Source organism: Hemiscyllium ocellatum, chromosome 13, assembly GCF_020745735.1.
Source record: "Hemiscyllium ocellatum isolate sHemOce1 chromosome 13, sHemOce1.pat.X.cur, whole genome shotgun sequence".
Taxonomy (NCBI): Eukaryota; Metazoa; Chordata; class Chondrichthyes; order Orectolobiformes; family Hemiscylliidae; genus Hemiscyllium; species Hemiscyllium ocellatum.
The window spans coordinates 39,785,034-39,799,483 of record NC_083413.1 but is presented as its reverse complement, the minus strand read 5'-3'; the positions used below and the strand labels follow the sequence as shown (position 1 = coordinate 39,799,483).

Genomic DNA, 14,450 nt, shown 5'->3' with positions numbered 1-14,450 from the left:
ACACTGGTCTGTTTAAGGCTTGGCAGTTGTTTAAAGGCAAGAAGTGGAGGTGTAGGGAAGATCTTGGTGTGGTGCTCATTCTTGTTAGAACATAGGTAAAAACAATGACTGCACTTGCTGGAAACCAGATTCTGGATTAGTGGTGCTGGAAGAGCGCAGCAGTTCAGGCAGCATCCGAGGAGCACTACCACCAGTGGCAATGCTTTCCACGCACCAACCAGTCTCTGCATAAAGAACCTACCTCTGATATTTCCCCTATATTTTCCTCCAATCACCTCAAAAATTATAATTCCGCATGACAGCCATTTCTGCCTGGGGAGAAGTGTCTGGTTATCTACTCTGTCTATGCCTATCATTACCTTGTACACCTCTATCAAGTTACCTCTCTTCTTTCTTCTCTCCAGTGCTCACTCAACCTTGCTTCATAAGACAAGCCCTCCAATCCAGGCAGCATCCTGGTTAATCTCCTCTTCTTCCTCTCTAAAACATCTGCATCCTTCCTATAATGAGGTGATCAGAACTGGACATAATATTCCAAATATGGTCCAATCAGGGTTTCATCGAGCTGCAGTAAAACCTCATGGTTCTTAAACTCAATCCCCCTGTTAATGAAAGCCAAAATACCATACGCCTTCTTGACAACTCTATCAATTTGGTGGCAACTTTGAGGGATCTATGTACGTGGACTCCAAGATCTCATTGGTCCTCCCAAGTGACAAGAATTCTGTCTTTAACCTTGTATTTAGCATTCAAATTCAACCTTCCAAAATAAATCACTTCGCACTTATCCAGGTTGTGCTCCATCTGCCACTTCTCAGCCCAGCTCTACATCCTGTCAATGTCTTGTCGTAGCTTGCAATAACCCTCAATACGTTTTTCCTGTCCGGGAGCAGTGGGAGATAGAGCGGTGACCGGAAAGTTGCTGGGAAGATAAAGACTTAGTATATAGTTAGCAGCGGTTAAACCCAAGATACTACATGTGTAGTATCTCCCTCATGCTCCCCTTCCTCTAACCAGGAGAAAAGGACTCTGTAAAGTAAGGCTTTCTTTTCCTTTTCTTTCATATGTTTAAGTGCATTGTTTAGTTTTAGTTAGTTGATATAAAGCTAAGGGGACCTCAGACCCGTGGCATGAGTCTCTTGCTTGATGTGGGAGCTCAGGGACAGGGCTGACATCCTTGACTCTTACACTCGCAAGAAGTGTGTCCAGCTGCAGCTCGAGTTTGACCGCATGACGGCTCTGGAGCTGCAGATGAACTCACTGTGTATTATCCACGATGCTGAGGAAGTCGTGGATAGCAGATTTAGTGAATTGGTCACACTGCAGATTAGAATTGCTGAGGGAGACTGTGAATGGGTGACCAAAAGGCAGAGAAAGAGTAGGAAGGCAGTGCAGGTGTTTCCTGTGGTCATTTCCCTCCAAAACAGGTATACTGTTTTGGATACTGTTGGGGGAGATGGCTGACCGGGGAGGGCAGCAGTTGCCAGGATCATGGCACCGTGGCGGGCACTGCTGTTCAGAAAGACGGGAAAAAGACTCATAGGGCCATAATCATAGGGGATTCTATTGCAAAGGGAGTAGATAGGCAGTTCTGTGGTTGAAAATGAGACTCCCAAATGGTATGTTGCCACCCAGGTGCTTGGGTCAGGGATGTCATTGATTGGCTGCAGAGCATTCTGAAAGGGGAGGGTGAACAGCCAGTTTAGCATTAACAAGGGGAACAGTAGGCAGAGAGCAGATGAATGCAAAAGAACTGGCAGCCTGAAGCGCATATCCTTTGATGAAAGGAGTATAGTGGCTAAGGTAGATGAACTTAGGGCTTGGATTGGTGCCTGGGAGTATGACGTTATTGCGATCACAGAGACTTAGTTGAAGAAAGGGCATGATTGGCAACTAAATGTTCCAGGATACAGATGCTTTAGACAGGACAGGATGGGAAGTAGGGGGGTTGACAAAGATGAGAGCAGTCCAATTATATCAAAATTCGGCAGGAGCTGAGAAATGTGGATTGAGAGCAGCTATTTGAAGGGAAGTCCATGTTTGATATGTGGGAGGCTTTAAAAGCTACGTTGAAGATAGTGCAGGATAGGCATGACCCTTTGAAAACAAGGGATAGGAATGGCAAAATTCGTGAACTGTGGATCAAAGGAGAATTCATGCAACTAGCCAAGAGGAAAAGGGAAGCGTACATAAGGTCCAGGCAGCTAAAACAGAACGGGCCATGAAGGAATATTGGGAGAGTAGAACAAATCTTAAACAAGGAATCAAGCACGCTAAGAGGGGTCACGAAATAACTTTAGCAAGCAGAATTAAGGACAATCCCAAGGCCTTTTTTCATATATAAACAGCCAGGGAGCAACAAGAGAAAGGGTCAGTCCATAAAGGAAGGTTGTGTGTCGAACCTGAGAGAATTGGTGAGATTCTGAATGATTACTTTGCATCAGTATTCACTGAGGAGAGGGACATGGTAAATGTTGAGATTTGAGATAGATGTTTGATTACTCTGGATCACATTGACATTAGGAGGAAAGATATGTTGGGTAGGCTAAAGGATATTAAGATGGAACAAATCCCCAGGACCGGAAGGGATCTATCCCAGGTTGCTCAGGGAGGTGAGAGAGGAAATAGCTGGGACCCTGACAGATATTTTTGTAGCATCCTTAAACACGGTGAAGTGCCAGAGAACTGCTAAAGTTGTCCCCCTGTACAAGAAGTTAGTAGGGATATTCCAGTTAACTACAGACCACTGAGCCTGACACCAGTGGTGGAAACGTTGCTGGAGAGAGTTCTGAGGGATAAAATCTATTCATATTTGAAAAAAATATAGGCTTATCAGTGATAGGCAACATGGTTTTGTGTGGGAGAGATCGTGCCTTATCAACTTAATCGAGTTCTTTGAGGAAGTGACCAAGTTGGTAGATGAAGGAAGGGCTGTAGATGTCATTTACGTGGACTTTAGTAAGGCGTTTGACAAGGTTCCCCAAGGTAAACTAATGGAGAAAGTGAAGTCACATGGTGTGCAGGGTGTTCTAGCTAGGTGGACAAAGGACTGGTTGAGCAACAGAAGACAGAGAGTAGTAGTTCAGGGAGTTTCTCAAAATGTAGAAAGGTGACCAGTGGTGTTCCACAGGGATCAGTTCTGGGGCCACTGTTGTTTATGATATACATAAATGATCTGGAAGAGGGCATTGTTGGTCTAATCAGTAAGTTTGCAGATGACACAAAGATTAGTGGGGGAGCAGAAAGCACAGGGGACTGTCAAAGAATACAGGTAGACTGGAGAGTTGGGCGGAGAAGTGGCAGATGGAGTTCAATCCAGGCAAATGTGAGTTGATGCATTTTGGGAAGTCTAATTTTCGAGTGAACTATACTGTAAATGGAAGACCCTTGGGAAAAGTTGATGAGCAGAGAGACCTGGGAGTTTAGCTCCATTGTACCCTGATGGTGGCTGCACAGGTGGATTACAGTGGTCAAGAAGGCATATGGTATGCTTGTCTTTATCAGACGGAGTATTGAGTATAAGAGTTGGCAGGTTATGTTAAAATTGGACGAGACTTTGGTTCGCCACATTTAGAATACTGTGTACAGTTCTGGTCGCCACGTTACCAAAAGGATGAGGGTTTGGAGAGAGTGCAGAGAAGGTTTATGAGGATGTTGCCTGGTATGGAAGGTGCTAGCTATGAAAAGAGGTTGAGTAGGTTAGGATTGTTTTCATTAGGAAAAAGGAGATCAAGGAGAGACTTGACTGAGATCTACAAAATCATGAAGGCTATAGATCTGGTGGATAGATTTAAGCTTTTTCCCAGGGTGAAGGATTCAATAATGAGAGGTCAGGCGTTCAAGGTGAGAGATGAAAAGTTTAAGGGGGGAATACATGCAGAAAGTACTTTACACAGACGGTGGTAGGTGCCTGGAACGCATTGCCAGCAGAAGCAGTAGAGGCAGGCAAGTAGATTCAATTTAAGGTGCGTCTGGACAGATGCATGAGTAGGTGGGGAGCAGAGGGATACAGATAGTTAGGAATTGAGCGATAGGTTTAGACAGTGGAATTGGATCAGCACAGGCTTGGAGGGCCGAATGGCCTGTTCCAGAGCTGTAAATTTTCTTTGTTCTAATACTATCTATAACACCACTGACCTTTGTGTCATTGGCAAGCATACTAACCCACCCTTCCACTTCCTCATCCAAGTCATTTATAAAAAACTATAAAGAGCAGAGGCCCAAGAACAGATCACTGTGGGACACCACTGGTCACCAGCCTCCAGGCGGAATACTTTCCATCCACTACCAGTCACTGTGGTCTTTTGACCAGCCAATTCTGTATCCATACAGCCAAATTCCCCTGTATCCCATGCCTCCTAACTTTCTGAATGAGCCCACTGTGGGGAACCTTATCAACTGCCTTACTGAAATTATATACACGACATCCACTGCTCAACCTTTGTCAACTTGTCTTGTCACATCCTCAAAGAACTCAATAAGGCTTGAAAGGTATGGCCTGCCCCTCACAAAGCCATGCTGATGATCTTTAATCAAACTATGTTTTTTTCCAAACAGTCATAAATCCTGTCTCTCAGAATCCTTTCCAATACCTTGCTTACCATAGACATAAGATCGACTGGTCTGTAATTCCCAGGGATTTCCCTAATCCCTTTCTTGAACAGAGGAACAACATTCATCTCCCTCCAATCATCCGGTACTACTTCCATGGAAAGCAAGGATACAAAGATCATCACCAGAGGTGCAATCTCATTCCTCACTTCCTGTAGTAACCTTGGATATATCTAGTCCGGTTCTGGAGACTTATCTATCCTGATGCGTCCCAAAATTTCCAGCACGTCCACTTTCTTAATGTCAATTTGTTCAAGCTTATTAACCTAGTCCACAATGTTCTCACTATCAACAAGGTCCCCCTCTCTAGTGAATACTGAAGCAGAAAACTCATTTAGGACCTCACCTAACTCTTCAGACTCCAGGCACAAATTCCCTTCACTATTCCTGACAGGCCCTACCTTCTCTCTGATCCACATGCAAGTGTAGAATGCCTTTGGGTTTTCTATTATCCTTCCCGCAAAAACTCTTTTATGCCCCCTTCTAGCTCTCCTCAGTCCATTTTTGAGTTCTTTCCTAGCTACCCTGTAATCCACTAAAGCTGTGCCTGATCCTTGCTTCCTCAACCTTAAGTAAACTTCCTTCTTCCCACTGATGAGAAACTCCTCTTTCTTGTCACCCAAGGCTCCTTTACTTCACCATTCCTTGCCTCTCACAGTGGGAAAGTTATCCAACAATCACAACAAATGCTCCTTAAACAGCCTCCACATTTCTGTTGTGCATTGCCCATATAACACTTGTTCCCAATTTATACTCCACAGCTCCTGTCTAATAACAGTAGTATAATTTCCCCCTTCCCCAATTAAATACCTTCCCAGACTGTGTGCTCCTATTCCTCTCCATGGCTATGGTAAAGGTAAGGCAGTTGTGATCACTGTCATCGAAATGCTCTCCCACCAAGAGATCTGACACCTTACCTGGCTCATTGCCTAGCACCAAATTCAATATGGCCTCCCTCCTGTCAGCCTATCTACATATTGAATCAGAAATCCTTCCTGGTCACACCTGACAAAATTACCTCCATCTAGACCATCTGCATAAGGAGGTTCCAATCAATATTGAGGAAGTTGAAGTCACTCATAATAAGAACTCTGTCACATCTACACTTTTCCAAGATCTGTTGTCAAATCTGTTCTTTCATCTCTCTTCTGCGATTGGGGGTCTACAGAACACACCCAATAAAATGACTGCTCCTTTCTTGTTACTGACTTCCACCATACTAACTCATTGATGTGTTGCAGACTGTGAAGAACGTGGCATTGTTTCTCCACTCCCAGGAAGTACTGGACAACGAAGGATACCCTATTGGTCATATCACGTGTGTCTCCGGAGGAGGTCATTATGGTTTCTTACTGTGACATTACATCAATTGTATGACACTTTGATCTTTTACCATATGATCCTGCCCCACTAGCTACCTGATGAAGGATCAGTGTTCTGAAAGCTTGTACTTCCAAATAAACCTGTTGGACTATAACCTGGTATTGTGTGATTTTTAACAAAGGTAGAATAGCACGTTGCAAAGGAAACATAATGTATTTGCAGATTTATATAGACGAGTCGAAAAAGTGGACAAAAATCTGACAGATGGAGTATGTGTAGAGGGAAAATGTGATTAGTTCCCGGTTCTTGTGAGTAATTCACACACAGTAAAGTTAACAAGTACCAAATGTCAACTCCAGGCACTAAATCAAAATCCATACCAGTATAAGAAGAAAATACTTATCTTTTAAAACAAAGCAAAATTATATTAAGGAATCAGTTATTCATTTGTACACAACTCAGATAAAACAGAATAAAAACTGAAATAACTGCAGATGCTGTAAATCTGAAACAAATCAGAAATTGCTGGGAAAGCTCAGCAAATCTAGTAGCATCTGCAGACAGAAAGTAGAGTTAATGTTTCCTCAAAATCCTCGCTCATATGCTGCCAGACGGGCTGAGCTTTTCCAGCAACTTCTGTTTTTGTTTTAGATTTTAAAAACTTTGCGACAACTATTGATTTAATATCTTGCTTTATGATCGGCAAAATAACCCCATCTTTGATTTGTAATCGCTTTAAGCCAAATCCATACAAACCCAAATGCAGATCCAAAGGTTGCAGTTAATGCATAGGAGTCCAGGCAGAGAATGGCTCATTGACTGGGGACATAGTGCATCCTTTATCTCATTACAAGCAACACAGCCAGCAGTACTGGCGACTCAGCACTGGAGATCATTACCCCGACCACAAGCTTTCTGTGTGATTAATTCCCGCTGTTTTAAAGCGGCGCACATAAATTGCAGCGTGGTTAAAGTGAAATGACAGTTGGCTATGGACGGTTTGCCACAGCAGCAACAACGCGCCACTGAATTTAACCACCAGCCAAAGCATGAACAATTAGCTAACCTCCCGCAGGGCTGCTGCCGCCAGATCAAGCTGCCATGCGAGCAATAAGGAAGATCTCACCGAGAAGCGGCTCCTCCTCCTCCTCTCACCCGTCGCCCGCTCTCAAACCGCACTCCAGCCGCGCGACCGACAACCGTTAAACCGCACGGCGACTGCCGCCGGAACTGACGTCACCGGAGAGCGCTCGAGGGAAGAGAAAGGGAACTGAGAGGAATACCCGAAGGCATGGAAGAAGGTATGAGGGAGCGAACGGGGACTGAGAGGGAAGGAGGTAGCGGGATGCAGGGGGTAGGCAAGTTGTGGGAGTGGCGAAGAGTGTGGCGCTGTAAAAGCACAGCCGGTCAGGCAGCATCCGAGGAGCTGGAAAATCGACGTTTCGTGCATGAGCCCTTCATATTCCTGATGAAAAGATTCAGTCCGAAACGTCGACTCTCCTGCTCCTCGGATGCTGCCTGACCGGCTGGGCTTTTCCAGCGCCACACTCTCTTCGACTCTGATCTCCAGCATCTGCAGTCCTCACTTTCTCCAAGTTGAGGGAGGGGACAGAGTCGGAAAGAAGGAACAAAGGAAGGGGGGAATTGAGGGAAAAGCGAAGGAGGATCAATAGGAGGTTGGAAGGGGCAAATGAGGAAAAGATGGCGAAAAAGAGGATGAAGGCATGATGGAAGAGAAAGAAATGAATGGAAGGGACAGTAGGAGAGGGAAGAATGGAAAAGCCAAAGGAGGAAAATATGGGTGGCGAGTGGACAGCAGAGTTGTCTTTTTGAGTGTGTGTCTGTGGGATTAGGGAATATAGATTTGATTAAAGGTCATAGTTTGTTAACCAGAGTTTGCCACTTACTTTAAAACAAATTTTCACAATAAATGGTCTATTTTGAGATCTTTGTTGGAAAAGCCTGATGGACATTGTTTTTGGTTAGAGTCGAAAAGTGTGATGCTGGAAAAGCACAGCAGGTCAGGCAGCATCCTAGGAGCAGGAGAGTCAACGTTTCAGGCATTAGCCCTTCATTGGGAATGGGGGGGGGAGGAGTTTGGCAGTTGGGAAGGCCATAGGTAGTTGCAGACAGGGTTGGGGGTGTGTGATTATAATAGGTTATAAAGAGATAATTGACCATTTTGCTTATTAGATCAAAACATTGACAATAATGTGTTAACTGATGGAATAGTGGATCTTGATTATCACTGCATTTCTCCTGACTAAGTCATAGTGTTGAAAACTAAGTCATGTCTGAAAACTGAATATTTTCACAATCTTCCATGTATCAATTTAAACTGAAAATAGAGGAAAAGCATACTGGGACAACTTTGTGAGGTACCACATTGGCATAACCTGCGTCACATGTTGTTTTATCTGTGTTCCAAGAAACCCTTGACCTTGCTTGACAGGGTTGATCCACAAGTGGACACTCACTCTCCACTTTGCATTATGGAACACCACAGATCTGTCTACAAGCATGACCCAGTTGCTTTTCAGTTGAGTTCTCCAACCTGCTCTCATGATGATATTTCTGTTCATCGTCTGCTACTGTGTTTCAATAAAGCTCAATGCAAGCTCAAGCAATAACACTTTATCATTCAACTCAGCACTGAAGTCTGCCTTCTGATTCAACATTGTGTTCAAAACTTTAGATCATAATATCTGCTTCCATTTTGCTTTAAATGTTTTTTGCTGCATTTTTGTTTTGCTGCTTAGTTTTTAACATACATCTCTTTCTTCATCCCTTCATATTGCCTTCAGATGGTTTAATATAGCAGTTCTTAGCCACCTTCCCCCCTCCCCCCATCCCATTTATCTCTCAGTCCACTGGCCCACAAGCCTCATTCCTGATGAAGGGCATATGCCCGAAACATCAATTCTTCTGCTCCTCGATGCTGCCTGACCTGCTGTGTTTTTCCAGCACCACACCCTCGACTCTGATCTTCAGCATCTGCAGTCCTCACTTTCTCCATGTAACAACTCATGCCTCATTTGGACGCGACCTGGTTCCTCACTTTATTCACTACTACTTTTTATGACAATTGTATCATGAAGTCTTTCATAATGTACTCTCCCTTGTCCTCCACTCTATCACACATCTTTGTGCTTTCTGCATCCCAAGCATTTCCACTGCCTTAAAAATTCAGGTTTCTAATTTTATTCAGTTATATTAAAAAGTTAACAATCTAAAATGTTAACTTGCTTTATCCCTACAAATGCTGCCTGACCTAGTGAGCTTTTCCAGCAATTTTAATATTTCAAAGTTTGTTTTGTGTGAGAATTTTAAAATTGTGAAACCATGGCGTTTTGATGATTCACTGCTAATAAATTCAACCAATGCAGAACAGAATTAATTAGAACGTAGGTTGTCTCCATTTGCTGTAATATCACCACTGTCTTCTCATACCTAAACTTAATGTACTGTGATATCCTCACGCATGTCTTTGAACTCCTACTAATGCTTCCCTGACCATCCACTCACCTTGTAGATTCCATAAGCCAGAGCTCATCCAAAATTGCTGCCGAAATACCAGCCTTCAAGGTCAGCATCCCCACTGTGCTTTATGGTATGCATTATCTTCTTGTCTGAGAATATCTTGATTTTAAAATTGCTAATGTTGCTTTCAAAACATTCAATAACCTCTATCTACTTCTGTAACCCCCTCCAATTCTACAACTTTCCAAGGTATGTGTGCTGTTGTAATTTCAGACACTTGATCATCAGTGGTTTGCATTGCTCTAACATTGATTGCCAGCTTTCAGCTTCTGCCTTTTTAGCTCGTTCATCAAGCTTTTAGTTACTTGTCTTAATATCTCCTTTGGGTCTCATTATTATGCTGCTCTCTTGCCTCTTTTCATTCGTAATAAAGATGGCAGTAGGCAGCATCCAGGGTCCTCAGCCCGAAGCTTGCCAGTCTGCTTTTTCCTTTTCCTTTATTTTACTTTGCTCATCCTCCCTTTTCTTTAAGATTTAAAGTTTTTTTTTAAGAAAGAAAACTTATCCTGGAGAGGCTAGAGACATGGAACGGAGCAGCTAGCGACATAGAGCAGAGCAGGATGTCCAGTGTGTCTGGAGCAGAACAGGGATGGCTGTTGGATTGGCGACTGATGCAGGCGGTCAACGGCTTGCAAGCCCAGTCAGAACGTGTGGAAGCCCCCTGCGCTGATCTACTGTAATGTAAATGTTTACATGTAATATGCTTATCTGAGAATGTTTTTTTTTAGTTTTTATTTATTTTTCTATCTTATACTACAAATCACCAAGATAATGTAACATATTTTTTCTTTTATTTCTCTAAGAGTTGTACAGAGGTACTTAGTACCTAAGATGGCAGTGTGAAGGGTGACATTGAAAACTTTTCACTTATTCCTTTTCACTGTACTTGAATACACATGACAATAAACCTAATTATAATCCATTCATAAATTATGATCATTAATTTAGAGTAAGATCACTTTGGCAAGTTTGAAGGGATTTGAAAGTAGGAAGTAAACTTCAGTGTTCCCAAATTCTCACCCTTTTAATGGGATTTTTTTCACCATGTCATTTATGAATCTTTAAACACATGTTATGTGTAAATAGTTTGGCTTATTATAGTTTACCATCTTTTGCATAAAATACTTCCATTTTATTAAAAATATTTTTTAAACAATAAAGTATTTTGCGCAAAAAAGACAAAATAGAATTTATCAAGCTAGATTTCAGTCTGGGATCTGGCTGGGGACTCTTGGTGGGATTTGAATTTGCTGGATTTAAGAGGAGCCCTGTGCCTTTCCCCATAATACCATGATTATGCTGTGGTTCTAGATATAAAAAGCTGTGTTTTGATGGGGTTTTTTGCACAGAATTTTAAGATGGCTTTGAATGTTTCGAGTTTTCTGGACATGAGAGATGTAATGGTGATTATTTGAAAATCTTTGACTAAAGCCAAACAGAGAGAGTGAGCAGATAAACTGAAATTAGAATAAAAAGCAGGATCTCATGAAGATAATATGCTTTAAGTTATTATCCAAAAAAAATTGGAAAGAAGAAAACTTGAGTTTCATGGCTGGTGTTAGCTAAAATAGTTTTAAAAATGAGAAAAATGCTGGACTTAGTATAAAAAATGTGAATTGAAGAGAGAGACAAACAGAGGAAAATGGAATTTTAAAGGAACTTGAACTCCAAAGAGATAGATTAGATTACTTACAGTGTGGAAACAGGCCCTTCGGCCCAACAAGTCCACACCGACCCGCTGAAGCGCAACCCACCCATACAGTTACATTTACCCCTTACCTAACACTACGGGCAATTTAGCATGGCCAATTCACCTGACCCACACATCTTTGGACTGTGGGAGAAAACCGGAGCACCCGGAGAACGTGCAAACTCCACACAGTCTGTCGCCTGAGTCGGGAATTGAACCTGGGTCTTAGGCAGCAGTGCTAACCACTGTGCCACCTTGCCGCCCAATACTAAAATTACTGAACATAGTTGGCCCTGGACCAGCTTTGAGCAAAGGAGAGGTACTCATTTTTGAGAACAAGCAAAAGAACACTAAAATAGGAAGCATAGAACCAAACAGTGATATAAAGTAAGCATGGATCCATTGAAATAAGATGGCATACCAAAGCAATTGCTTAAAGTTAAATGGGAGACCAATTGCACTTGTAGGAATGTCTTCAGGACTTACCAGGAAAGGAAGTTTTACAAAGTGAATGTTTCCTTAGGACTTATTGAGAAGGGAAAGATAGGACAGCATGAAAAATTCTAACCAACAAGGGTTTCTCCAGCAAATCTGGCAGCATCCATGGATAGAGAAACAGTTAATGTTTTGAGTCTGATATGTCATTTCTTTAGAACTGAAAGGGACTGGAAGAGGGTGGTACTAATGCTATTTACAGAGCAGGAGGAGCAAGTTGAACAGATGGTCAGAGCACGAAGACAGAGTGCTAATGAAGGTAAAGGAGAGGTAGAGATGCAAGAAAATTATTCCAGAACCAGGATTCACAGACTAATGATATATCTCATTAAGACTGACGAGAAATTTCACCAAGAGATTAGTGACCTATAGAATTCTCTGCCACAGAAAACAGTTGAAGCCAAAATATTGAATGTTTTTGAGGAGTTAGATAAAGATTTTCGGGCTAAGGGAACAAATATGAAGAGAAAGCAGGAACAGAATACTAAAATCAGCATATTGAATGGTGGAGCAGGCGCTAAGGGATGGTGGCCTACTCTTGCTTCTATTTTCAACATTGGTGTGAATGCTAAGTGGAAAAAGGAGAATATAAATCCACTCTGCGGACAGCAAAGTCACCGAGGCAAGTGGGGGGGGATAGTGTATTGCCATCAAAATGGAGGACAATGGTCATATTCTGAAGTCATCAAAGTCAGTGCTGAGTTCTAAAGGGCTGTAAAATGTCTAAGCAGAAAATATAGTGCTTTTCCTCCTGTTTGTATTGAGCTTTATTGTAACACTAACAAATGCTTGCATGGGAGCAAGATGATTAATTGAAAAGGCAAACAACTGAAGGATCAGGATCATTCTTACAGACAGAGTAGAGATGTTCTGCAATGCAGTCACCCAGTCAGTATTTGGTCCTGCCAATGTAAAGAAGGCTGCATTGCATGGAGTGAATACTAGGTTGAAAGAAATCAAGAGTGTGGTGCTGGAAAAGCACAGCAAGTCAGGCAGCATCTGAGGAGCAGTAGAATCGACGTTTCGGGCATAAGCCCTTCATCAGGCTTATGTCAAATCAAAACCTCTATTCTCCTGCTCCTCAGATGCTATCTGACCTTCTGTGCTTTTCCAGAACCACACTGTCGATCCTGATCTCCAGCATCTGCAATCCTTACTTTCTCCAAGATTGAAAGAAGTACAAGTGAAATGCTGTTTACCTGCAAATGTGTTTGTGGCCTTGGACAGTGAGGAGGTGAAAGGTTACATGTTATACCTTTGTGTAACATGGGGGATCTGAGGACACAGTAGGAGTGGTGGTAGAGTTGCCTGGGCTGTCATGGAGGGAACAGTCCCTGCAGAATGCTGACAGATGAGAGAAGGGGAAGGTGTGCTTGGTGGTAGCATCCTGATGGAGGGGCAGAGATGAAAGCAGATGATCCTTTGAATGCAGAGACTGGTGGAGTAGAAAGTAAAGACAAGGGAGGTCCTATCATTCTGGGAAAGAGGGCAATAAATACAGTTGAGCACCCTCTCAACCATAGTGGGGGAATTCTCATTTGAGACAAAAAGAAACATATCAGAGGCACTCTGGTGGAAGGTGGCATAATTGAAATAGATGTAATGAAACAGAGAAACTGGGAGTACGGAATTGTATCCTAGCAAGAGATAAGTTAATGAGAAAGTGCAGTCAAAGTAACAGAGAGTTAATAGGTTTATGGTGGATATTTGTAGACAGCATATCTCCAGAAATGGGAACATCGAAACCAAAGAAGGGAATAGTCTGAGCTGGACCAGAGGAACATGAGAGAAGAATGGAAATTTCAAAATGATTAAATTTTTTGAGTTCAGGTGAGAGCAGGAAGCAGTAGCAATGGCATCAATGACAGTCTGAAGACTGGAACCAGGCATGTTCCACATACCTAACAAAGAGACAGATATAACTGGGACGTACGCAGGTATCCATAGCCATACCTTTGACTTGAAAAATGTGAGAAGAGTTAAAGGAGGTGTTCAAAGTAAGAATGAGCTCTGCCAGGCAAAGGAGGATGATAGTGGATGAGAACTGTGAAGGCCATTTTTCAAAGAAGCAGAGAGCCTTCAGACCATCCTGATGAGGGATAGACATGTCGAGGAACACATTCTGGGCGAAGATGAAAATTGGATGTCATGATGTCTGGGTGTTTTATCTTAGAACTGCAGTTATTTCCTTCTACTTTGAATCCAGGGAGATAAACTAATAAATATATTGAAAGACACTGGATAAAGTCAGTCACTGCGTTGACTGATGATACTATTGTGTTCCATAGGGTTTAATGAAGGAGAAAATATTAATTGAAGGTATCCATGGAGATTGTAAATCCGTCCCATTATAGAGTTGCATTAAAAAGTAACTTGGTAATTGGATTAATTGTTATAAGTGAAACAAATTCCTTTAGAAGGAATTGACCTGGTTTGGGGAAATGACATGGCAGATTCAAGAATATTAGCCTCACTAAGGCTGGTGAAACAATCAGTGAAGATAAAAATAAAAAGCTGAAATGTTTCAAGAGAAACATCCTGCATTGCTTTCTGACTATGTTGAGACTAAATCCCTGTCTATTAGAATTCTAACAGGAATGAGGAGTCCACGAAATGGGAAGATGATTCCAAAAATCAGTTATCAGATATAATTTTTGAAAATTTAAAAGATGAAAGAACAGAATGAGGTTGACATTGTTTGTCCCACCTTCTTTTTTTGTAAACACATTAAAATACAATTTCATATTCCCAACAACACTGTTTTATAGTACTCACAAGAGATCATTTGCCT

At 42.2% G+C, this 14,450-nt stretch overlaps 1 protein-coding gene across 1 annotated transcript in view; it reads right to left on the bottom strand.

The window, feature by feature from the left end:
- The window catches only part of atp13a3 (ATPase 13A3), a 174,968-nt gene extending 167,839 nt beyond the window's left edge, over positions 1 to 7,129 (bottom strand). The window contains exon 1 of the mRNA XM_060834125.1: positions 7,061 to 7,129. The gene's annotated coding sequence lies outside the window, so the exon portion shown is untranslated. The remainder of the gene's footprint in view (positions 1 to 7,060) is intronic.
- Positions 7,130 to 14,450: the final 7,321 nt, after the last annotated feature.